The sequence below is a fragment of the Hypanus sabinus genome, chromosome 1 (genome assembly GCF_030144855.1).
Source record: "Hypanus sabinus isolate sHypSab1 chromosome 1, sHypSab1.hap1, whole genome shotgun sequence".
In the NCBI taxonomy this organism is placed as follows: Eukaryota; Metazoa; Chordata; class Chondrichthyes; order Myliobatiformes; family Dasyatidae; genus Hypanus; species Hypanus sabinus.
Genome location: NC_082706.1, coordinates 45,060,792 through 45,088,128, shown reverse-complemented (window position 1 = coordinate 45,088,128; position 27,337 = coordinate 45,060,792). Strand labels below are relative to the sequence as shown.

Genomic DNA, 27,337 nt, shown 5'->3' with positions numbered 1-27,337 from the left:
CATATTGACGGCACTGGTGAGACACAGTCAGAGGAACTGTACTGAGCGAGCGTCACACTGACAGAAGGACAGTAATGAGGGTTTCACTCGATCAGAGTGCCAGTACTGAGGGAGAGTCAAACTGTCAGTGGGACAGTACTGAGCGAGTGACACTGTCAGATGGAGAGTACTGCGGCGTTACACAGTCAGAGGAACAGTGCAGGGGGAGTGTCAGACTGTCCGAGGGACAATAATGTGGGAGTGTCATACTGTCAAAGGCACCGTACTGAGGGAGTGTCACACTGCCAAAGGGACAGTATGAGGGAGTGTCACACAGTCAAAGGGACAGTAATGAGGGAGAGTCATACTGTCAGAGGCGCAGTACTAAGGGAGTGTCACACTGTCAGAGGGACAGTACAGAGGGTTTGTCACACATTCAGAGGGACAGTACTGAGCACCTGTCACACAGTCAGAGGTACAGTACTGAGGAAGAGTCACACAGTCAGACGGAGACGAATGAGGGAGAGTCACAATGTCAGTATTGGGAGTGGCACTCTGTCGATATGATACTAAGTGAGCTGCCCACCGTCTGCCATATTGATTGTTTTATAGACAGCAATGGCCACATTTTAATTTGAGTATAATTACTGACTAGTAAGTATTGACTGACTGATCCTTGTGAATGTGTAATGTATATGATCTTCATAATTTTGTTAAAAATGGGGAACTACTGAGGAAGTGTTGTAAATAAACTGTTGACTTTTTCTTAATAAAGTGGCAGTGTTGAGGGAGAGTCACAAAGTCAGAGGGACAGTAGTGATGGAATGTCACACTGTCAGAGAGACAAGGCAGAGGGTGTGTCACTCAGTCAGACGGACAGTACTGATGGGTTGTCACTCTGTCAGAGGGAGAGTATTGAGGGAGTGTCAGACTGTCAGAAGAACAGTACTAATGGGATGTCACTCTGCCAGACGGACAGTACTGATGGGTTGTCCCTCAGTCAGAGGGACAGTACAGAGGGACTGTCACACTGTCTGATGGGTTTGTACTGATGGGGTGACACACAGTCTGAGAGAAGTTACTGAAGGATTTTCACACTGTCAGAGGGACAGTACGGAGGGAGTGTCACTGTGTCAGCCGGACAGTACTGATGGGTAGTCACACTGTCCGGGGCAGTACTGAATGTGTTCCACACGGTCAGAGGGTCTGTACTGAGGTAGTGCCACAGTTTCATATGGACGGTACTGAGGGTGAGACACAGTCAGACGGATTGTACTGAGCTAGCGTCACACTGTCAGTGGGACAGTTCTGAGCGAGTGACACTGTCAGATGGACAGTACTGCGGCGTCACACAGTCAGAGGAACAGTGCAGGGGGAGTGTCAGACTGTCCGAGGGACAATAATGTGGGAGTGTCATACTGTCAAAGGCAGCGTACTGAGGGAGTGTCACACTGCCAAAGAGACAGTATGAGGGAGTGTCACACTGTCAGAGAGACAATACTGAGGGAGTGTCACTCTGTCACAAGGACAGTACTGATGGGTTGTCACTCTGTCAGAGGGACAGTACTGAGGGACTGACACACTGTCTGCGGGATTGTACTGATGGGTTGTCACACAGTCTGAGATATGTTACTGAGGGATTTTCACACTGTCAGAGGGACCGTTCTGAGTGAGTGTCACCCTGTTCGGGGCAGTACTGGTTGTGTTCCGCACGGTCAGAGGGTCAGTACTGAAGGAGCGTCACAGTGTCATATGGACGGTACTGAGGGTGAGACACTGTCAGAGGTCCTGTACTGAGCGAGTGTCACACTGACAGAGGGACAGTAATGAGGGAGTGTCACTCGATCAGAGTGTCAGTACTGAGGGAGAGTCACATTGTCAGCCGGACTGTACTGAGCGATTGACACTGTCAGATGGACAGTACTGCGGCGTCACACTGTCAGAGGGACGATACTGAGGGACCGTCACACTGTCAGAGGGAAAGTACTGAGAGAGTGTCACACTATCAGAGGACAGTACTGAGGGAGTGTAATAGTGTCAGATGGACAGTACTGACGGAGTGCACACTGTCAGAGGGACAGTACAGAGTTAGTGTCACACTGTCAGAGGAACAGCACGGAGGGAGTGTCATTCTGTCAGCCGGACAGTACTAATGAGTTGTCACACTGTCAGAGGCAGTACTGGATGTGTTCCACACGGTCAGAAGGTCTGTACTGAGGGAGTGCCACAGTTTCATATGGACGGTACTGAGGGTGAGACATTGTCAGAATGACTGTACTGAGCGAGCGTCACACTGACAGAGGGACAGTAATGAGGGAGTGTCACTGTTAGATGGACAGTACTGAGGCGGCGTCACACAGTCAGAGGAACAGTGCAGGGGGAGTGTCACACTGTCCGAGGGACATTAATGTGACAGTGTCACACTGTCAAAGGGACAGTATGAGGGAGTGTCACACTGTCCGAGGGACAATAATGTGGCAGTGTCATACTGTCAAAGGTACCGTACTGAGGGAGTGTCACACTGTCAGAGGGACAGTACAGAGGATTTGTCACACTTTCAGAGGGTCAGTGCTGTGGTCCTGTCAGACAGTGAGAGGTAGAGTACTGTGGGAGAATCACACTGTCAGAAGGAGACGACTGAGTGTGTGTCACAATGTCAGAGGGACAGTATTGGGAGTGGCACACTGTCCAAATGATACTTCGTGAGCTGTCCACCGCCAGCGATATTGATTGTTTTATAGACAGCAATGGTCACATTTTAATTTGAGTATAATTACTGACTAGTAAATATTGACTGACTGAACCTTGCGAATATGTAATGTAAATGATCTTCAGAATTTTGTTAAAAATGGGGAAGTACTGAGGAAGTGTTGTAACTAAACTGCTGACATTTTCTTAATAAAGTGGCAGCGTTAAGGGAGATTTACAAGGTCTGAGGGACAGTAGTGAAGGAGTGTCACACTGTCAGAGAAAATACTGAGGGAGTGTCACTCTGTCAGACGGACAGTACTGCTGGGTTGTCACTCTGTCAGAGCGTCAGTACTGAGGGAATGTCAGACGGTCAGAAGGACAGTACTGATGGGTTGTCACTCTGTCAGAGGGACTGTACTGAGGGACTGTCACACTGTGTGAGGAAATGGACTGATGGGGTGTCACACAGTCCGAGAGAAGGTACTGAGGGATTTTCACACTGTCAGCGGGACTGTACTGAGCGGGCGTCACACTGTCAGAGGAACAGTGCAGGGGGAGTGTCACACTGACCGAGGGACAATAATGTGGGAGTGTCATATTGTCAAAGGCACCATACTAGAGAGTGTCACACTGTCAAAGGGACAGTATGAGGGAGTGTCACACTGTCAGAGGGACAGTATGAGGGATTGTCACACAGTCAGAGGGACAGTAATGAGCGAGAGTCATACTGTCAGAGGCGCTGTACTGAGGGAGTGTCACACTGTCAAAGAGACAGCATGAGGGAGTGTCACAATGTCAGATGGACAGTAATGAGGGAGAGTCATACTGTCAGAGGCGCTGTACTGAGGGAGTGTCACACTGTCAAAGAGACAGTATGAGGGAGTGTCACACTGTCAGATGGACAGTAATGAGGGAGACTCATACTGTCAGAGGCGCTGTACTGAGGGAGGGTCAGACTGTCTGAGGGATTGTACAGATGGGGTGTCACACAGTCTGAGAGAAGTTACTGAGGGATTTTCACACTGTCAGAGGGACAGTACGGAGGGAGTGTCAGTCTGTCAGCCGGACTGTACTGATGAGTTGACACACTGTCAGGGGCAGTACCGAAGGTGTTCCACAAAGTCAGAGGGTCAGTACTGAGGGAGTGTCACACTATCAGAGGGACAGTACTGAGTGAGCGTCACACTGTCCGGGGCAGTACTGGATGTGTTCTGCACGGTCAGAGTGTCTGTACTGAGGGAGTATCACAGTGTCATATGGACAGTGCTGAGGGTGAGACACAGTCAGAGGGACTGTACTGAGCGAGCATCACACTGACAGAGGGATAGTAATGAAGAGTGTCACTCGATCAGAGTGTCAGTACTGAGGGAGAGTCACATTGTCAGCGGGACTGTACTGAGCGATTGACACTGTCAGATGGAAAGTACTGCGGCGTCACACTGTCAGAGGAACAGTACTGAGGGAGTGTCACACTATCAGAGGGACAGTACTGTCGGATTGCACACTGTCAGAGGGACAGTACTGAGTTAGTGTCACACTGTAAGAGGGACAGTACTGAGGGAGTGTCACACTGTCAGCCGGACAGTACTGATGGGTTGTCTCTCTGTCAGAGGGAAAGCAATGAGAGAGTGTCACACTATCTGTGGACAGTACTGAGGGAGTGTCACAGTGTCAGAGGGACGTTACTGACGGAGCGCACACCGTCAGAGAGACAATACTGAGAGAGTGTCACTGCGTCAGACGGACAGTACTGATGTGTTGTCACTCTGTAAGAGGGTCAGTACTGATGGATTGTCAGACAGTCAGAAGAACTGTACTGATGGGTTGTCACTTTGTCGGAGGGACAGTACTGAGGGCTTGTCACACAGTCTGAGGGATGGTACTGAGCGGGCGTCACACTGTCAGAGGAACAGTGCAGGGGGAGTGTCACACTGACCGAGGGTCAATAATGTGGGAGTGTCATATTGTCAAAGGCACCATACTAGAGAGTGTCACACTGTCAAAGGGACAGTATGAGGGAGTGTCACACTTTCAGAGGGACAGTATGAGGGATTGTCACACTGTCAGATGGACAGTAATGAGGGAGAGTCATACTGTCAGAGGCGCTGTACTGAGGGAGTGTCACACTGTCAAAGAGACAGTATGAGGGAGTGTCACACTGTCAGATGGACAGTAATGAGGGAGAGTCATACTGTCAGAGGCTCTGTACTGAGGGAGTGTCAGACTGTCAGAAGAACAGTACTAATGGGATGTCACTCTGCCAGACGGACAGTACTGATGGGTTGTCCCTCAGTCAGAGGGACAGTACAGAGGGACTGTCACACTGTCTGATGGGTTTGTACTGATGGGGTGACTCACAGTCTGAGAGAAGTTACTGAAGGATTTTCACACTGTCAGAGGGACAGTACGGAGGGAGTGTCACTGTGTCAGCCGGACAGTACTGATGGGTAGTCACACTGTCCGGGGCAGTACTGAATGTGTTCCACACGGTCAGAGGGTCTGTACTGAGGGAGTGCCACAGTTTCATATGGACGGTACTGAGGGTGAGACACAGTCAGACGGATTGTACTGAGCGAGCGTCACACTGTCAGAGGGACAGTAATGAGTGAGTGTTACACGGTCAGAGTGTCAGTACTGAGGGAGAGTCAAACTGTCAGTGGGACAGTTCTGAGCGAGTGACACTGTCAGATGGAGAGTACTGCGGCGTCACACAGTCAGAGGAACAGTGCAGGGGGAGTGTCATACTGTCCGAGGGACAATAATGTGGGATTGTCATACTGTCAAAGGCAGCGTACTGAGGGAGTGTCACACTGCCAAAGAGACAGTATGAGGGAGTGTCACACTGTCAGAGAGACAATACTGAGGGAGTGTCACTCTGTCACAAGGACAGTACTGATGGGTTGTCACTCTGTCAGAGGGACAGTACTGAGGGACTGACACACTGTCTGCGGGATTGTACTGATGGGTTGTCACACAGTCTGAGATATGTTACTGAGGGATTTTCACACTGTCAGAGGGACAGTACTGAGGGTCTGTCACACTATCAGAGGGACCGTTCTGAGTGAGTCTCACCCTGTTCGGGGCAGTACTGGTTGTGTTCCGCACGGTCAGAGGGTCAGTACTGAAGGAGCGTCACAGTGTCATATGGACGGTACTGAGGGTGAGACACTGTCAGAGGTCCTGTACTGAGCGAGTGTCACACTGATAGAGGGACAGTAATGAGGGAGTGTCACTCGATCAGAGTGTCAGTACTGAGGGAGAGTCACATTGTCAACGGGACTGTACTGAGATTGACACTGTCAGGGGGACAATACTGAAGGAGTGTCACACTATCAGGGGGACAATACTGAAAGAGTGTCACACTATCTGTGGACAGTACTGAGGGAGTGTCACAGTGTCAGAGGGACGTTACTGACGGAGTGCACACTGTCAGAGAGACAATACTGAGAGAGTGTCACTGTGTCAGACGGACAGTACTGATGGGTTGTCACTCTGTAAGAGGAACAGTACTGAGGGATTGTCAGACAGTCAGAAGGACTGTACTGATGGGTTCTCACTCTGTCAGAGGGACAATACTGAGGGACTGTCACACTGTCTGAGGGATTGAACTGATGGGGTGCAACACAGTCTGAGAGATGTTACTGAGGGATTTTCACACATTCAGAGGGACATTACGGAGGGAGTGTCACTCTGTCGGCCGGACAGTACTGATGGGTTGTCACACAGACAGGGGCAGTCCTGAAGGTGTTCCACACGGTCGGAGGGTCAGTACTGAGGGATTGTCACATTATCAGATGGACCGTACTGAGAGAGAGACACACGATCAGAGGACAGTACTGAGGGTGTGTCACAATGTCAGAGGGACACTATTGGGAGTGTCACACTGTCCATATAATACTTCGTGAGCTGTCCACCGTCTGCGATACTGATTGTTTTATAGACAGCAATGGTTACATTTTAATTTGATTATAATTACTGTCTGGTAAATATTGACTGACTGAACCTTGTGAATATGTGATGTAAATGATCTGCATAATTTTGTTAAAAATGGGGAAGTACTGAGGAAGTGTTGTAAATAAACTGTTGACACTTTCTTAATAAAGTGGCAGTGTTGAGGGAGAGTCACAAGGTCAGATTGACAGTAGTGAAGGAGTGTCACACTGTCAGAGAGACAATACTGAGGGAGTGTCACTCTGTCAGACGGACAGTACTGATGGGTTGTCACTCTGTCAGAGGGAGAGTACTGAGGGACTGTCACACTGTCTGCGGGATTGTACTGATGGGGTGTCTCACAGTCTGAGAGAGGTTACTGAGGGATTCTCACACTGCCAGTGGGACAGTACGGAGGGAGTGTCAGTCTGTCAGCCGGACAGTACTGATGGGTAGTCACACTGTCAGGTGCAGTACTGAAGGTGTTCCACACGATCGGAGGGTCAGTACTGAGGGAGTGTCACATTATCAGAGGGACCGTACTGAGTCAGTGTCACACTGTCAGAGAGACAATACTGAAGGAGTGTCACTCTGTCAGACGGAGAGTACTGATGGGTTGTCACTCTGTCAGCGGGACAATACTGAGGGACTGTCACACTGTCTGAGGGATTGTACTGATGGGGTGTCACACAGTCTGAGAGATGTTACTGAGGGATTTTCACACTGCCAGTGGGACAGTACGGAGGGAGTGTCACTGTGTCAGCCGGACAGTACTGATGGGTAGTCACACTGTCAGGTGCAGTACTGAAGGTGTTCCACACGGTCGGAGGGTCAGTACTGAGGGAGTGTCACATTATCAGAGGGACTGTACTGAGTCAGTGTCACACTGTCCGGGGCAGTACTGGATGTGTTCCGCACGGTCAGACGGTCTGTACTGAGGGAGCGTCACAGTGTCATATGGACGGTACTGAGGCTGAGACACTGTCAGAGGTCCTGTACTGAGGGAGCGTCACACTGACAGAGGGACAGTAATGAGGGAGTGTCACTCGATCAGAGTGTCAGTACTGAGGGAGAGTCACATTGTCAACGGGACTGTACTGAGATTGACACTGTCAGGGGGACAATACTGAAGGAGTGTCACACTATCAGGGGGACAATACTGAAAGAGTGTCACACTATCTGTGGACAGTACTGAGGGAGTGTCACAGTGTCAGAGGGACGTTACTGACGGAGTGCACACTGTCAGAGAGACAATACTGAGAGAGTGTCACTGTGTCAGACGGACAGTACTGATGGGTTGTCACTCTGTAAGAGGAACAGTACTGAGGGATTGTCAGACAGTCAGAAGGACTGTACTGATGGGTTCTCACTCTGTCAGAGGGACAATACTGAGGGACTGTCACACTGTCTGAGGGATTGAACTGATGGGGTGCAACACAGTCTGAGAGATGTTACTGAGGGATTTTCACACATTCAGAGGGACATTACGGAGGGAGTGTCACTCTGTCGGCCGGACAGTACTGATGGGTTGTCACACAGACAGGGGCAGTCCTGAAGGTGTTCCACACGGTCGGAGGGTCAGTACTGAGGGATTGTCACATTATCAGATGGACCGTACTGAGAGAGAGACACACGATCAGAGGACAGTACTGAGGGTGTGTCACAATGTCAGAGGGACACTATTGGGAGTGTCACACTGTCCATATAATACTTCGTGAGCTGTCCACCGTCTGCGATACTGATTGTTTTATAGACAGCAATGGTTACATTTTAATTTGATTATAATTACTGTCTGGTAAATATTGACTGACTGAACCTTGTGAATATGTGATGTAAATGATCTGCATAATTTTGTTAAAAATGGGGAAGTACTGAGGAAGTGTTGTAAATAAACTGTTGACACTTTCTTAATAAAGTGGCAGTGTTGAGGGAGAGTCACAAGGTCAGATTGACAGTAGTGAAGGAGTGTCACACTGTCAGAGAGACAATACTGAGGGAGTGTCACTCTGTCAGACGGACAGTACTGATGGGTTGTCACTCTGTCAGAGGGAGAGTACTGAGGGACTGTCACACTGTCTGCGGGATTGTACTGATGGGGTGTCTCACAGTCTGAGAGAGGTTACTGAGGGATTCTCACACTGCCAGTGGGACAGTACGGAGGGAGTGTCAGTCTGTCAGCCGGACAGTACTGATGGGTAGTCACACTGTCAGGTGCAGTACTGAAGGTGTTCCACACGGTCGGAGGGTCAGTACTGAGGGAGTGTCACATTATCAGAGGGACTGTACTGAGGGAGCGTCACACTGACAGAGGGACAGTAATGAGGGAGTGTCACTCGATCAGAGTGTCAGTACTGAGGGAGAGTCACATTGTCAACGGGACTGTACTGAGATTGACACTGTCAGATGGACAGTACTGCGGCGTCACACTATCAGGGGGACAATACTGAAGGAGTGTCACACTGTCAGAGTGACAGTAATGAGCCAGAGTCATACTGTCAGAGGCGCTGTACTGAGGGAGTGTCACACAGTCAGAGGGACAGTAATGAGGGAGGGTCATATTATCAGAGGCGCTGTACTGAGGGAGTGTCACACTGTCAGAGGTTCAGTACAGAGGATTTGTCACACATTCAGAGGGACAGTGCTGAGGTCCTGTCAGACAGTGAGAGGTAGAGTACTGTGGGAGAGTCACACAGTCAGACGGAGACGACTGAGGGAGTGTCACAATGTCAGAGGGACAGTATTGGGAGTTCCACTCTGCCCGAATGATACTTCGTGAGCTGTCCACCGTCAGCGATTTTGATTGTTTTATAGACCGCAATGGTCACATTTTAATTTGATTATAATTACTGTCTGGTAGCTATTGACTGACTGAACCTTGTGAATATGTGATGTAAATGATCATCAAAATTTTGTTAAAAATGGGGAAGTACTGAGGAAGTGTTGTAAATAAACTGTTGACATTTTCTTAATAAAGTGGCAGTGTTGAGGGAGAGTCACAAGGTCAGAGGGACAGTTGTGAAGGAGTGTCAAACTGTCAGAGAGACAATACTGAAGGAGTGCCACTCTGTCAGACGGAGAGTACTGATGGGTTGTCACTCTGTCAGAGGGACAGTACTGAGGGAGTGTCAGACTGTCAGAAGGACAGTACTGATAGTTTGTCACTCTGTCAGAGGGACAATACTGAGGGAGTGTCAGACTGTCTGAGGGATTGTACAGATGGGGTGTCACACAGTCTGAGAGATGTTACTGAGGGAGTGTCACACTGTCAGAGGGACAGTACAGAGGATTTGTCACACTTTCAGAGGGACAGTGCTGAGGTCCTGTCAGACAGTCAGAGGAAGATTACTGTGGGAGAGTCACACAGTCAGACGGAGACGACTGAGGGAGTGTCACAATGTCAGAGGGACAGTATTGGGAGTGGCACTCTGTCCAAATGATACTTCGTGAGCTGTCCACCGCCAGCGATTTTGATTGTTTTATAGACAGCAATGGTCACATTTTAATTAGATTATAATTACTGTCTGGTTAATATTGACTGACAGAACCTTGTGAATATGTGATGTAAATGATCTTCATAATTTTGTTAAAAATGGGGAAGTACTGAGAAAGTGTTGTAAATAAACTGTTGACATTTTCTTAATAAAGTGGCAGTGTTGAGGGAGTGTCACAATTTCAGGGGGACAGTATTGGGAGTGGCACACTGTCCATATGATACTTCATGTGGTGTCCACTGTCTGAGACATTGATTTTTTTTATAGACAGCAATGGCCACATTTTAATTTGAGTATAAGTACTGACTAGTAAATATTGACAGGCTGAACCTTGTGAATATGTAATGTAAATGATCTTCATAATTTTGTTAAAAATGGGGAAGTACTAAGGAAGTGTTGTAAATAAACTGTTGACATTTTCTTAATAAAGTGGCAGTCTTGAGGTAGAGTCACAAGGTCAGATTGACAGTAGTGAAGGAGTGTCACACTCTCAGAGAGACAATACTGAGGGAGTGGCGCTCTGTCAGACGGACAGTACTAATGGGCAGTCACTCTGTCAGAGGGACAGTACTGAGGGAGTGTCAGACTGTCTGAGGGATTGTACAGATGGGGTGTCACACAGTCTGAGAGATGTTACTGAGGGATTTTCATACTGTCAGAGGGACAGTACGGAGGGAGTGTCAGTCTGTCAGCCGGACAGTACTGATGGGTTGACAAACTGTCAGGGGCAGTACCGAAGGTGTTCCACACAGTCAGAGGGTCAGTACTGAGGGAGTGTCACACTATCAGAGGGACAGTACTGAGTGACCGTCACACTGTCCGGGGCAGTACTGGATGTGTTCTGCACGGTCAGAGTGTCTGTATCACAGTGTCATATGGACGGTACTGAGGGTGAGACACAGTCAGAGGGACTGTACTGAGCGAGCATCACACTGTCAGAGGGACAGTACTGAGTTAGTGTCACACTGTAAGAGGGACAGTACTGAGGGAGTGTCACTCTGTCAGCCGGACAGTACTGATGGGTTGTCACTCTGTCAGAGGGACAATACTGAGGGAGTCACAGACTGTCAGAAGGAGAGTACTGATAGGTTGTCACTCTGAAAGAGGGACAGTACTGAGGGACTGTCACACTGTCTGAGGGATTGTACTGATGGGGTGTCGCACCCTCTGAGAGATGTTACTAAGGGATTTTCACACTGTCAGAGGGACAGTACTGAGGGAGTGTCACACTGTCAAAGAGACAGTACGAGAGAGTGTCACACAGTCAGAGGGACAGTAATGAGCGAGAGTCATACTGTCAGAGGAGCTGTACTGAGGGAGTGTCACACTGTCAAAGGGACAGTAATGTGGGAGTGTCATACTGTCAGAGGCGCAGTACTGAAGGAGTGTCAAACTGTCAGAGGTACAGTACAGACGGTTTGTCACACTTTCACAGGGACAGTATTGAGGGCCTGTCACTCAGTCAGAGGTACAGTACTGAGGGAGAGTCACACAGTCAGACGGAGACTACTGAGGGAGTGTCACAATTTCAGGGGGACAGTATTGGGAGTGGCACACTGTCCATATGATACTTCATGAGGTGTCCACTGTCTGAGACATTGATTTTTTTTATAGACAGCAATGGCCACATTTTAATTTGAGTATAAGTACTGACTAGTAAATATTGACAGGCTGAACCTTGTGAATATGTAATGTAAATGATCTTCATAATTTTGTTAAAAATGGGGAAGTACTAAGGAAGTGTTGTAAATAAACTGTTGACATTTTCTTAATAAAGTGGCAGTCTTGAGGTCACAGGTCACAAGGTCAGATTGACAGTAGTGAAGGAGTGTCACACTCTCAGAGAGACAATACTGAGGGAGTGGCGCTCTGTCAGACGGACAGTACTGATGGGCAGTCACTATGTCAGAGGGACAGTACGGAGGGAGTGTCAGTCTGTCAGCCGGACAGTACTGATGGGTTGACACACTGGCAGGGGCAGTACCGAAGGTGTTCCACACAGTCAGAGGGTCAGTACTGAGGGAGTGTCACACTATCAGAGGGACAGTACTGAGTGAGCGTCACACTGTCCGGGGCAGTACTGGATGTGTTCCGCACGGTCAGAGTGTCTGTACTGAGGGAGTATCACAGTGTGATATGGACGGTACTGAGGGTGAGACACAGTCAGAGGGACTGTACTGAGCGAGCATCACACTGACAGAGGGATAGTAATGAGGGAGTGGCACTCGATCAGAGTGTCAGTACTGCGGGAGAGTCACATTGTCAGCGGGACTGTACTGAGCGATTGACACTGTCAGATAGACAGTACTGCGGCGTCACACTGTCAGAGGAACAGTACTGAGGGAGTGTCACACTATCAGACGGAAAATACTGAGGGAGTGTCACACTGTCAGAGGGACAGTACTGTCGGAGTGCACACTGTCAGAGGGACAGTACTGAGTTAGTGTCACACTGTAAGAGGGACAGTACTGAGGGTGTGTCACACTGTCAGCCGGACAGTACTGATGTGTTGTCTCTCTGTCAGTGGGAAAGTAATGAGAGAGTGTCACACTATCTGTGGACAGTACTGAGGGAGTGTCACAGTGTCAGAGGGCCGTTACTGACAGAACGCACACCGTCAGAGAGACAATACTGAGAGAGTGTCACTGCGTCAGACGGACAGTACTGATGTGTTGTCATTCTGTAAGAGGGACAGTACTGATGGATTGTCAGACAGTCAGAAGAACTGTACTGATGGGTTGTCACTTTGTCGGAGGGACAGTACTGAGGGCTTGTCACACAGTCTGAGGGATGGTACTGAGCGGGCGTCACACTGTCAGAGGAACAGTGCAGGGGGAGTGTCACACTGACCGAGGGTCAATAATGTGGGAGTGTCATATTGTCAAAGGCACCATACTAGAGAGTGTCACACTGTCAAAGGGACAGTATGAGGGAGTGTCACACTGTCAGAGGGACAGTATGAGGGATTGTCACACTGTCAGATGGACAGTAATGAGGGAGAGTCATACTGTCAGAGGCGCTGTACTGAGGGAGTGTCACACTGTCAAAGAGACAGTATGAGGGAGTGTCACACTGTCAGATGGACAGTAATGAGGGAGAGTCATACTGTCAGAGGCTCAGCACTGAGGGAGTGTCAGACTGTCAGAAGAACAGTACTAATGGGATGTCACTCTGCCAGACGGACAGTACTGATGGGTTGTCCCTCAGTCAGAGGGACAGTACAGAGGGACTGTCACACTGTCTGATGGGTTTGTTCTGATGGGGTGACACACAGTCTGAGAGAAGTTACTGAAGGATTTTCACACTGTCAGAGGGACAGTACGGAGGGAGTGTCACTGTGTCAGCCGGACAGTACTGATGGGTAGTCACACTGTCCGGGGCAGTACTGCATGTGTTCCACACGGTCAGAGGGTCTGTACTGAGGGAGTGCCACAGTTTCATATGGACGGTACTGAGGGTGAGACACAGTCAGACGGATTGTACTGAGCGAGCGTCACACTGTCAGAGGGACAGTAATGAGTGAGTGTTACACGGTCAGAGTGTCAGTACTGAGGGAGAGTCAAACTGTCAGTGGGACAGTTCTGAGCGATTGACACTGTCAGATGGACAGTACTGCGGCGTCACACTGTCAGAGGAACAGTGCAGGGGGAGTGTCAGACTGTCCGAGGGACAATAATGTGGGAGTGTCATACTGTCAAAGGCAGCGTACTGAGGGAGTGTCACACTGCCAAAGAGACAGTATGAGGGAGTGTCACACTGTCAGAGAGACAATACTGAGGGAGTGTCACTCTGTCACAAGGACAGTACTGATGGGTTGTCACTCTGTCAGAGGGACAGTACTGAATGACCGTCACACTGTCCGGGGCAGTACTGGATGTGTTCCGCACGGTCAGAGTGTCTGTACTGAGCGAGCATCACACTGTCAGAGGGACAGTACTGAGTTAGTGTCACACTGTAAGAGGGACAGTACTGAGGGAGTGTCACTCTGTCAGCCGGACAGTACTGATGGGTTGTCACTCTGTCAGAGGGACAATACTGAGGGAGTCTCAGACTGTCAGAAGGAGAGTACTGATAGGTTGTCACTCTGAAAGAGGGACAGTACTGAGGGACTGTCACACTGTCTGAGGGATTGTACTGATGGGGTGTCGCACCCTCTGAGAGATGTTACTAAGGGATTTTCACACTGTCAGAGGGACAGTACTGAGGGAGTGTCACACTGTCAAAGAGACAGTATGAGAGAGTGTCACACAGTCAGAGGGACAGTAATGAGCGAGAGTCATACTGTCAGAGGCGTTGTACTGAGGGAGTGTCACACTGTCAAAGAGACAGTATGAGGGAGTGTCACACAGTCAGAGGGACAGTAATGAGGGAGAGTCATACTATCAGAGGAGCTGTACTGAGGGAGTGTCACACTGTCAAAGGGACAGTAATGTGGGAGTGTCATACTGTCAGAGGCGCAGTACTGAAGGAGTGTCAAACTGTCAGAGGTACAGTACAGACGGTTTGTCACACTTTCACAGGGACAGTATTGAGGGCCTGTCACTCAGTCAGAGGTACAGTACTGAGGGAGAGTCACACAGTCAGACGGAGACTACTGAGGGAGTGTCACAATTTCAGGGGGACAGTATTGGGAGTGGCACACTGTCCATATGATACTTCATGAGGTGTCCACTGTCTGAGACTTTGATTTTTTTTATAGACAGCAATGGCCACATTTTAATTAGATTATAATTACTGTCTGGTTAATATTGACCGACTGAACCTTGTGAATATGTGAAGTAAATGATCTTCATAATTTTGTTAAAAATGGGGAAGTACTGAGAAACTGTTGTAAATAAACTGTTGACATTTTCTTAATAAAGTGGCAGTGTTGAGGGAGAGTCACAAGGTTAGAGTGACAGTTGTGAAGGAGTGTCAAACTATCGTGAGACAATACTGAAGGTGTGTTACTCTGTCAGACGGAAAGTACTGATGGGTTGTCACTCTGTCAGAGGGACAGTACTGAGGGAGTGTCAGACTGTCAGAAGGACAGTACTGATATGTTGTCACTCTGTCAGAGGGACAATACTGAGGGACTGTCACACTGTCTGAGGGATTGAACTGATGGGGTGTCACACAGTCTGAGAGATGTTACTGAAGGATATTCACACAGTCAGAGGCACAGTACGGAGGGAGTGTCACTCTGTCGGCCGGACAGTACTGCTGGGTTGTCACACTATCAGGGGCAGTTCTGAAAGTGTTCCACACGGTCGGAGGGTCAGTACTGAGGGATTGTCACATTATCAGAGGGACCGTACTGAGAGAGAGACACACGATCAGAGGACAGTACAGAGGGAGTGTCACAGTGTCAGAGGGACAGTACTGACGGAGTGCACACTGGCAGAGGGACAGTACTGAGTTAGTGTCACTCTGTCAGCCGGACAGTACTAATGAGTTGTCACACTGTCAGGGGCAGTACTGGATGTGTTCAACACGGTCAGAAGGTCTGTACTGAGGGAGTGCCACAGTTTCATATGGACGGTACTGAGGGTGAGACATTGTCAGAGTGACTGTACTGAGCGAGCGTCACACTGTCAGAGGAACAGTACAGGGAAAGAGTCACTCTGTCAGAGGGACAATAATGTGGGAGTGTCATACTGTCAAAGGTACCGTACTGAGGGAGTGTCACACTGAAAAAGGGACAGTATGAGGGAGTGTAACACTGTCAGATGGACAGTGCTGAGGCGGCGTCACACTGTCAGAGGAACAGTGCAGGGGGAGTGTCACACTGTCCGAGAGACAATAATGTGGGAGTGTCATACTGTCAAAGGAACCTTACTGAGGGAGTGTCACACTGTCAAAGGGACAGTAATGAGGGAGTGTCAAACTGTCAAAGGGACAGTACAGACGGTTTGTCACATTTTCACAGGGACAGAATTGAGGGCCTGTCACTCAGTCAGAGGTACAGTACTGAGGGAGAGTCACACAGTCAGACGGAGACTACTGAGGGAGTGTCACAATTTCAGAGGGACAGTATTGGGAGTGGCACACTGTCCATATGATACTTCATGAGCTGTCCACTGTCTGAGTCTTTGATTTTTTTTTATAGACAGCAATGGCCACATTTTAATTTGAGTATAAGTACTGACTAGTAAATATTGACAGGCTGAACCTTGTGAATATGTAATGTAAATGATCTTCATAATTTTGTTAAAAATGGGGAAGTACTAAGGAAGTGTTGTAAATAAACTGTTGACATTTTCTTAATAAAGTGGCAGTCTTGAGGGAGAGTCACAAGGTCAGATTGACAGTAGTGAAGGAATGTCACACTCTCAGAGAGACAATACTGAGCGAGTGGCGCTCTGTCAAACGGACAGTACTGATGGGTAGTCACTCTGTCAGAGGGACAGTACTGAGGGAGTGTCAGACTGTCTGAGGGATTGTACAGATGGGGTGTCACACAGTCTGAGAGATGTTACTGAGGGATTTTCACACTGTCAGAGGGACAGTACGGAGGGAGTGTCAGTCTGTCAGCCGGACTGTACTGATGAGTTGACACACTGTCAGGGGCAGTACCGAAGGTGTTCCACACAGTCAGAGGGTCAGTACTGAGGGAGTGTCACACTATCAGAGGGACAGTACTGAGTGAGCGTCACACTGTCCGGGGCAGTACTGGATGTGTTCCGCACGGTCAGAGTGTCTGTACTGAGGGAGAATCACAGTGTCATATGGACAATACTGAGGGAGAGGCACTGTCAGAGGGATAGTACTGAGCGAGCATCACACTGACAGAGGGATAGTAATGAGGGAGTGGCACTCGATCAGAGTGTCAGTACTGTGGGAGAGTCACATTGTCAGCGGGACTGTACTGAGCGATTGACACTGTCAGATGGAAAGTACTGCGGCGTCACACTGTCAGCGGAACAGTACTGAGGGAGTGTCACACAATCAGAGGGACAATACTGAGGGAGTGTCACACTGTCAGAGGGGCAGTACTGACGGAGTGCACACTGTCAGAGGGACAGTACTGAGTTAGTGTCACACTGTAAGAGGGACAGTACTAAGGGAGTGTCACTCTGTCAGCCGGACAGTACTGATGGGTTGTCTCTCTGTCAGAGGGAAAGTACTGAGAGAGTGTCACACTATCTGTGGACAGTACTGAGGGAGTGCACACTGTCAGAGAGACAATACTGAGTGAGTGTCACTGTGTCAGACGGACAGTACTGATGGGTTGTCACTCTGTAAGAGGGACAGTACTGAGGGATTGTCAGACAGTCAGAAGGACTGTACTGATAGGTTGTCACTTTGTCGGAGGGACAATACTGAGGGCTTGTTACACAGTCTGAGGGATGGTACTGAGGGAGTTTTACACTGTCAGAGGGACAGTACCGACGGAGTGTCACTCTGTCAGCCGGACAGTACTGATGGGTTGTCACACTGTCAGGGGCAGTACTGAAGGTGTTGCAGATGGTCAGAGGGTCAGTAATGAGGGAGTGCCACACTATCAGAGGGACAGTACTGAGTGAGTGTCACACTGTCAGGGGCAGTACTGGATGTGTTCCGCACAGTCAGAGTGTCTGTACTGAGGGAGTGTCACAGTGTGATTTGGACTGTCCTGAGGATGAGACACTGTCAGAGGGACTGTACTGAGCGAGCGTCACACTGACAGAGGGACAGTAATGAGGGAGTGTCACTCGATCAGAGTGTCAGTACTGAGGGAGTGTCACACTGTCAGAGGGACAGTACTGAGAGAGTGTCGCACTATCAGAGGCAGTACTGAGGGAGTGTCACACTTTCAGAGGGACATTACAGAAGGCCTGTCACACAGTCAGAGGTACAGTACTGAGGGAGAGTCACACAGTCAGAGGGACAGTATTGGGAGTGGCACACTGTCCATTTGAGACTTCGTGAGCTGTCTACCATCTGCGATATTGACTGTTTTATAGACAGCAATGGCCACATTTTAATTTGAGTGTAATTACTGTCTAGTAAATATTGACTGACTGAACCTTGTGAATATGTGATGTAAATGATCTTCATAATTTTGTAAAAAAATGGAGAAGTACTGAGGAAGTGTTGTAAATAAAGTGTTGACATTTTCTTAATAAAGTGGCAGTGTTGAGTGAGCGTCACAAGGTCAGAGGTATAGTACAGAAGGAGTGTCAGACTGTCAGAAGGGCAGTACTGATGGGTTGTCACTCAGTCAGAGGGACAGTACTGAAGAACTGTCACACTGGCTGAGGGATGGTACTGGTGGTGTGTTACACAGTCTGAGAGATGTTACTGAGGGATTTTCGCACTGTCAGAGGGACAGTATTGAGGGAGTGTCACACTGTCAGAGGGGCAGTATTGAGGGAGTGTCACACTGTCAGAGGGTCAGTACTGAGCGAGTGTCACACTGTCAGAGTGACTGTACTGAGGGAGTGTCTCTGTCTGAGTGATTGTACTCAGGGAGGGTCAGAACTTCAGCATTGTGAACACTTTGTGCTACTCATCTATGAAAAGATGCGCTGTTATTAGGGACGAGTTTGACAAGTTTGATTCTGAGAATGAAAGGGTTATTATGTATTAACATTTGATAGCTGTCGGTCTATACTCAATTTTTTGTAAGATGAGGGGGGACCTCATTGAAACATATCGAATGTTAAATACCTCAGGCAGAGTAGCTGTGGAAAGGATGTTTCCCATGATGGGGGAGTCTAGGACAAAAGGGCACAACATCAGGATAGAGAGACATTCATTTAAAACATTGATGTGGAGGAATTTCATTTGCCTGTTGGTGGTGAAGTAGTAGATTTTGTTACCGCAGGCAGCTTTGGAGAGAAGGTCATTGGGTGCATTTAACGCAGAGTTTGATAGCTTCCTGATTGGGCTCGCCATCAAAGGTTACAGGGAGAAGTTCGGGAAGTGGGGCTGAGGAAGGGAAAGGAGGATCGGCCATGATTGATTGGTGAAGCAGGTTCACTGAGCCAAATGGCCTAATTCTGCTCCTATGACCTACGGTATATGATTTTATGGAATGCAGACGACTACAAATCACAAGTCTACTCTCCGGGTCAGAGACCAGGACACCCCACTCCTCAACAGACTGAATGTGAAATGCTTGGAGTTCCTGATTATGGAACGCATTCAAGCATTATTTCCGGCCACATTACACCCTTTCTAATTAGAATATCACTTCAATTGATCCACCGCCGATAAGTGACCTCTGTCCTCCACTCTGTGCTGTCCCAATTGGAAGATGGAGGTCTTATATGTGAGGCTGAACTTGTAAACTTCAGTTGGGCATTAAACTCCATCGTACCGCAGGAAATAGTGGGGAAACTATTTTCAGCAGGTCTTAACACCCGCCTCTTTAACTGGATCCTGGACTTATTAACGCAAAGGCCACAGTCAGTCCGAGAAGGCAATAATATCTCTAGTGCTATTACACTGAGCACGAGGACTCTCCAGGACTGTATGCCCAGAGCTCTGGAATTCACACTCCTGACCCGTGACTCAAACCGCGTCTGCTAGTTTGCAGATGACACAACATTGGTTGGCCTCATCAGCAGCGATGATGAGTTGGAGTACAGAGAGGCTGCTGAAGTCCCTGTCATATGGTATTCAAAGTAACACTGTCAAATCAGTCAGTGCCTTATAATATTTAATTTGTGAAAGATACTTTGTTTATTTATTCTTAATTCCTCGATAGATTTTATCCTTTAAGTTACTGTACATGTATGTTATGTGTCCTACTGTGCTTTACACCTTGGTCCAGAGAAACATCGGATGGTTTGATGGTAAATATTTATATAATTAAATGACAATCAACTTCACTAGACTTGATGGGAGAGGGTAGAGGTGAGAGTGTCCGGGGTGTGTGGGGTTTTGGACAATGTTGGCTGCTTTACTCAGGCAGCAGGAAGTGTAGGCAGAGGCCATGGAGGGGAGACTTGTTTCTGTGATGTGAAGTTTCTTGCGGTCACAGACAGATCGGTTACTGTACCACGCCGTGATGCATCCGGTCAACATGCTTTCTATGATTCAAATAGAGAAGGAAGTTCATGATGAAACTAAACCCAAAGTTGTGAAGCTTAAAATTATTGCTTATCCCTGCTGACCTGTAACCAGTGGTTTGATGTATGAGTGTGCTGGAGGGTGTGCAGTTGAGTGCACTGAGGACAGTTGAGTCTTGTATCTAGTTCTTTGCATTTGTTTTTCCAATTCTCCACCCTCATCACAAGAGACCTTCAGAATCATTCACCAGTCAACATGCTGAAGTGAACTCCCTGAACCTGGATTCATTTCAATTTATCTCTACCGACAAACTAACCTTTTCCCAAAATATGATGACCAGACTAAACATTCAAACAACGGTCCCTAACCTGGGGTCTGTGGACCCTTGGTTAATGGTCGGGGTCCACGGCATAAAAAGGTTTGGAACCCCTGCACTAGGCTTCCAGAATGTTTCGTTGCGGCCATAAGTCCATAAGGCAGAGAAGCAGAAATAGGCCATTCGGCCCATTGAGTCTGCGCCGCAATTCCATCGTGACTGATTTATTATCTCTCTCAACCTGATTCTCCTGTCGGCTTCCCATAACAATTGGCACTCTGACAATCAGGAACTTATCAATCTCTGCTTTAAATGTTTCCTTAGACTTGGACCACACGGCCATCTGGGGTAATGAATTACACAGATTCACCACCCTCTGGTTAAAATGATCTCTAGCTTCTGCCACTATTCAAAACATTTCTCTAATCACTTCTTCACCTGCCTTGCTCCCTGTGATGAACTAAGCACAATTACCCCAAGTCTTTCTTCTTTCTAGTACTGCATGCGGAAATACATCCTCTTTCCTTTCTTCCTCCCTGCATTTAACACATCTCCTTTCTCAGTGAAAACCAAAACCTGTCCCTTCTCTGCTACCTCCCTGTCCTATACTTATCTCCTTGAATTCTCCCATGGTCCTCCTCTCGATCCACCCCTTCTCCAAGTTCAGTTCATCTGTCAGCTTGGAAACTCTGTCAAAATTTCCAGTCATTAACATATTCAGAAAGGGAAAGCACATCAAAAGTGCAAAGCTGAAATAAATTTATTCTCAAAGCATCCATGTGTCAACAGAGGCAAAACTGAGAATGAATTTCTTGCAGGCATACACAGTTAACCCAAGAAGCACAATGGAATCAATGAAAGACCACACCCTAAAGGACGGACAATAAGCTAATGTGCAAAAAGAACAAACTGTGCAAATAGAAAAGAGAAAGAAAGGAATGAATATCGAGAACATGAGATGAAAAGTCCTTGAAAGTGAGTCTATAGGTTTGGGAACAGTTCAGTGATCAGATCCACTCTGTACTTCCATTCATTCTGAAAAATAACATTTTCATGTTTAATTCTTTTCTGTTGCTCTGCAAACTCCCTGTCCAGACTGTTTACTATTCCGTATCTCCTTATGGGGTGATCCCAACACGCACAATCTATTCGTAAATTCCCGTCAGTTCCTCTCAGACTGTACTGAATAGCTGTTCAGTCGGAACGGTTTAAAATGGCCAATTAACCTATCTGGGCTGCACCTTCAATCCTGACGTGGTCTCGCATCATTTGCCTTTCGAAACGATCAGCTGGATTCCCCTCATCATCCCTATTTATCGATCAAGAGACTCTGAAATTTGAATGAGACAACCGGTCCAGAGGGGGTCAGGTTGCAGAGACAAGGAGGGGTGTGTGGTCCCAAGTGGGGTTACAGAGAGAGGGAGGGGTGTGTGGTCCAGAGTGGGGTTACAGAGAGAGGGAGGGCTCTGTCTGAGAGTCCTATCCCACAGTGCAGCAGTCCCTAGGCTAAGCAAAAATAATGTCACTGTTGGATTGAATGGGTTAATCATTTGTGAATACTTCCTCATTTTGTTTCCCTTTCCTGATTTAAGTATTCTCTTCAACAATTTTATTCAGACAGTGCAGCTTCGGCAGGAGAGGGCAGTGACCCCTGAAATGTCTGTCTGATTTACTCTGGAGACGAGCAGTGGACGGATCCTGGGTATGTATTTGCATGCTTCTAGCCAACTCTGGCAAGTATTGTACAGAGTCTGATCATTGATGCAATTTTTGAGGTTCTACGTCCTGTTTAGTGGCGGTGGGATGCTGTACAGTGTCCGATCATTGGTGGACTTGGTTGTGGTTCTCAATTCTCGGCTTTATCCAGGACAGCTATGGGCTCTCCAGCCCTCCACACTCCTGCTGTCTCGTCTGCTTTTTGTCTGTATCCTTCTGTTCCTGCCCATTCGTGCCTGTTCCAATGCCTCTTACGCATGCTGAATGTATCTGCCTGGGGCACCTCTGACAATTCATTCAAAACTAAACCGGCAGAAAGTAATTTCCTCTCAGAACCCCTTTGAAACCCCTCGTTGGCACCTTCTCCGAGTGCAGTCTGACCGGAGGCTTGTAACATTGCAACACATCATCCCAACTCTGATACTGTGAACACTGACCCATGAAGGGAAATATACTGTAGCCTCCGTCACCATCCCAACCACCTATGTTCCTAATAAACAGGAATAAACAGAGAGTGGTTGGGTCGAGACCCTTCAACAGGATTGGGAAAAAAGGGGGCAGGAGCCAGAATAAGATGGAGGATGGAGGGGCAGATGCTACACCTGCCCTACTCCCACCTACTCCTCGATCTCCTTCCTCTCAATCATTCAAAGCCCCAAATATTCCTTTCATGCTCTTCACCACACTTCTCACACTTCACTTGAGGTTCTGTCAGGGTCATCGACTGTATTCGATGCTCTCGGTCTGGACTGCTCTACATCAGTGAGACCTGACACAGATTGAGGGACTGTTCTGTTGAACATATTCGCTCCATCCACAGCAAAAGTCAGATCCTCCATCGGTGACCCAGTTCAATGTCCATTCCCATTCTGACATGTCTGTCCATGGCCACCTCTACTGTCACAATGAGGCCAAAATCAGGTTGAAAGAGCCACACCTCATATCCATCTGGGTAACCTCACACTCCAGTATTTTCTCTCCCTTACCCCTGCTCTCTCTACCCATTAACTATTCTGGCTCCCCTCTCACCCATTCTCTTCTTGTGCCTCCGATGCCCCTCTTTCTCCCCTTTCTTCTGTTTAGAATGACCAATTAACCTGCCAGTCAGTGTGTCCTTGGATGTATGAGGAAGCCACACAGAATGTACAAACTTCTTCCAGAGAGCAGTGGGAATGGAACCCTGGTCACTGGTACTGTAAATTGTTGTGCTAACCACGATGCCACCGTACCTCAGTGGACTGTGTCGCACATCAGACAAACCACCGCAGAGTCAGTGCTCAAAGAGTGTCACACTGTCGAATGATGGTCGAGTCAAACAGCACCGGAACAGGCCCTTCAGCCCATCCAATGCATGCCAACTATGCCTGTCCCATTTGCCAGCATTTCCCCATATCCTTTGAAAACTTTCTGATCCATGTATCTGTCTAACTGTATTTTAAATGTAGTTGTATTGCCTCATGAACTTTTTCAGGTACAGAGCTCCCACTGACTGAAAACCTGTCTCTCCATGTTCCATTATACCTAAACAGGAGCCTTCTGGTTCTTAATTCAGCAGTCCCGGTAAAAGACTGGGTGCATTCATCCTCTCATGATTGTTATCGTCCAGACTGAAGTCCACATTCCGGGTCTTGATCCGTTCCGCAAACTCTGGACTCAGCATCTTGCAGCAGTCCCACCTGTCACCCTTAAGCCAAACACGATCAGCTTGGCCTAAGAATGTGCACCTGGTGCCTATCAGTGGCTGGTGGATATAAGGGAATCTGGGACCGAGCCCAGTTCAGTGGTTGGCTTCCTGTGAACCTGTTTTTCTGGTTGTGCTGTATGATCTGGTTTGCCATGTTCTGAGGTGTTTTGTTCAATCGGCTCTGTTTGTCCCTGTTGTCCTGGCTTGGAGGGCCCATGGCTTCATCCACAAGGTCTGTGAGTCCGCCTTGGAGTCACCCTTGACCAAGTTTCCTTCTGATCCCTTGCCTCTGTTGGGTAGCAGGCTGGACTGCTGTTACCCGGCGGGGGGACTCTGTATCATTCCTATCCCTCACCTCTGATGGGTTGTGCCTGCTACTTGGCCAGGTGTACTGTGTATTGCCTGGGCCTTTGTGTTCCTGCCCAGGAGAATGTTTCCAACCCTGTGCCCCTTGCTCCCTATGGGTTGCACCTGACCTGCCCAGGTGTTCTGTGTCTTGCCCGGGCTTCTGTGTTCCTGGCTGTGAGGCGGCCCTGCCCAGGGACTATGCGGCCGCCAAGGGGCCTGCCCTGCCAAACCACGGACTCCTGTATCCAGCCCTGCCACGAACTCTCTCTGAACCACAGGATTACCGAGCATGACCTGTCTCTTTTGCACGCTGTGGTCTCTCCATCTGGTTCTATCCTTTAGTTATCCCTGCCCTGCCCCTAGTAATTCAGTGCCTCTGTCTTGCACTTGGGTCCAGCCTCTTGCCCCCTGTGACAATGATTCTGACACTGACGATTTTATGCACCTCTAGAAGACACCCCACATCCTCCTTGGCTCCAAAGAATAAATTGCAAAATACACAACCTGTCGGCATAGCTCAGTCCTTCGAGTCAGATCAACCTACCGTGCATGCTGCTCATGTAATGAGCTTTGTAATTCAGAAGAGCAGTGACAGGGAACAAAAAATATTACTTGAGTGAAGCAAATGAGGAAATCACACACAGATACTGCGATGGTATTGAGAGACTGTAACACAGTCAGAGGGAGATTACTGAGGGATTGTCACAATGCAAGAGGGATAGTACTGAGGGAGTGTCATTTGGTCAGAGGGATAGTCCAGAGTGAGTGTCACACTGTCAGAGGGACAGTACTGAGGAGTGTCACACTGACAGAGGAACAGGACTGAGGGAGTGTCACACTGTCAGAGGGACAGAACTGAGGGAATGTCAAAGTGTTTGGGGGGCTGTATTGAGGGAGTGTCAGAGATTCAGAGAGACAGTACTGAGGCAGTGTCACACTCTCAGTGGGACAGTATTGAGGGAGTGTCACACTGTCAGAGGAACGGTACTGAGGGAATGCCAGCCTGTCAAAGGTTCAGTACTGAGGGAGAGTGACACTGTCGGAGGGATAGTTCTGAGGGAGAGACAAACTGTTAGAGGGACTGTACAGACGGCGTGTCACACTGTCAGAGGGAAAGTACTCAGGGAGTGTCAAACTGTCATGGGGACAGTACTAAGGGAGAGTTAGACTGTCGGAGAGACAGTACTGAGGGAGAGTCACAACGTTTGAGGGACAGTACGGACGTATTATCACACTGTCAGATGTACTGTATTGAGGGAATGTCACACTGTCATAGGGACAGTACTGTGGGTGTGTCATACTGTCAGAGGGACATTACTGAGGGAGTGTGACACTGTCGGAGGGACTGTACTGAGGGAGTTTCAGATTGTCAGACGGACTGAAATGAGGGAGTGTCACATTGTCAGAATGACAGTACTGAGGGAGTGTCACACTGTCAGAGGGACAGGACTAAGGGAGTGTCAAAGTGTTTGAGTAGCTGTATTGAGGGAGTGTCAGAGATTCAGAGAGATAGTACTGAGGCAGTGTCACACTGTCAGAGAGAAAGTACTCAGGGAATGTCACTGTCATAGGGACAGTACTGAGGGAGTGTGACACTGTTAGAGGAACAGTAATGAGGGAGTGCCACCCTGTCAGAGGCACAGTACTGAGGGAGTATCACACTGTCAGAGGGACAGGACTGAGGGAGTGTCAAAGTGTTTGAGGGAGTGTCAGAGATTCAGAGAGATAGTACTGAGGCAGAGTCACACTGTCAGAGGGAAAGTACTCAGGGAATGTCAAACTATCAGAGGGACAGTACTGAGGGAGTGTGACACTGTCGCAGGGACTGTACTGAGGGAGTTTCAGATTGTCAGATGGACTGTAATGAGGGAGTGTCACACTGTTAGAGGAACTGTACTGAGGGAGTGTCACACTGTCAGAGGGACAGGACTGAGGGAGTGTCAAAGTGTTTGAGGAGCTTATTGAGGGAGTGTCAGAGATTCAGAGAGATAGTACTGAGGCAGTGTCACACAGTCAGAGGAACAGTACTGAGCGATTGTCACACTGTCAGAGGGACAGTACTAAGGGAAAGTTACACTGTCGGAAGGACACCACTCAGGGAGAGTTACACTGTCGGAGAGACAGTACTGAAGCAGAGTCACAACGTTAGAGGGACAGTACTGTGGGAGGATCACACTGTCAGAGGTACTGTACGGAGGCATTATCACATTGCCAATTGTACTGTACTGAGGGAATGTCACACTGTCAAAGGGACAGTGCTGTGGGAGTGACACTCTCAGAGGGATACTACAGAGGGAGAGTTACACTGTCGGAGGGACTGTACTGTGAGAGTTTCACACTATCAGAATGTCAGTACTGGGGGAGTGTCACACTCTCAGAGGAACATTACCGAGGGAGTGTCACACTGACAGAGGAACAGGACTGAGGGAGTGTCACACTGTTAGAGGAACAGTACTGAGGGAGTGCCATCCTGTCAGAATGACAGTACTGAGGGAGTGTCACACTGTCAGAGGGACAGGACTGAGGGAGTGTCAAAGTGTTTGAGGGGCTTATTGAGGGAGTGTCAGAGATTCAGAGAGATAGCACTGAGGGAGTGCCACCCTGTCAAAGGTTCAGTACTTAGGGAGTGTGATACTGTCAGAGGGATAGTTCTGAGGGTGAGTCAAACTGTTAGAGGGACTGTACAGCCGGCGTGTCACACTGTCAGAGGGAAAGTGCTCAGGGAGTGTCAAACTGTCATAGGGACAGTACTAAGCGAGAGTTTCACTGTCGGTGAGACAGTACTGACAGAGAGTCACAACGTTAGAGGTGCAGTACTGTGGGAGTATCACACTGTCAGAGGGACTGTACAGAGGTATTATCACACTGTCAGATGCACTCTACTGAGCGAATGTCACACTGTCATAGGGACAGTACTGTGGGTGTGTCACACTGTCAGAGGAACAATACTGAGGGAGTGTGACACTGTCGGAGGGACTATACTGAGGGAGTGTCACACTGTCAGAGGGACAGTACTGAGGGAGTGCCACCCTGTCAGAATGACAGTACTGAGGGAGTGTCACTCTGTCAGAGGGACAGGACTGAGGGAGTGTCTCACTGCCAGAGGGACAGTACTGAGAGAGTGCCGCACTGTCAGTGGGGCAGTACTGAGGGGTTCTCACACTGAGAGAGGGCAGTTCTGAGGGAGTGACATAATGACAGAGG

The 27,337-nt window shown here is 48.5% G+C and overlaps 2 protein-coding genes across 2 annotated transcripts in view; both read left to right on the top strand.

The window, feature by feature from the left end:
• LOC132399117 (sialic acid-binding Ig-like lectin 10) overlaps positions 1-27,337 on the top strand; it is a 740,957-nt gene that overhangs the window by 132,650 nt on the left and 580,970 nt on the right. The gene's annotated exons all lie outside the window — the stretch shown is intronic.
• The window catches only part of LOC132383579 (sialic acid-binding Ig-like lectin 8), a 101,088-nt gene continuing 95,809 nt past the window's right edge, over positions 22,059-27,337 (top strand). The window contains exon 1 of the mRNA XM_059958199.1: positions 22,059-22,087. The gene's annotated coding sequence lies outside the window, so the exon portion shown is untranslated. The remainder of the gene's footprint in view (positions 22,088-27,337) is intronic.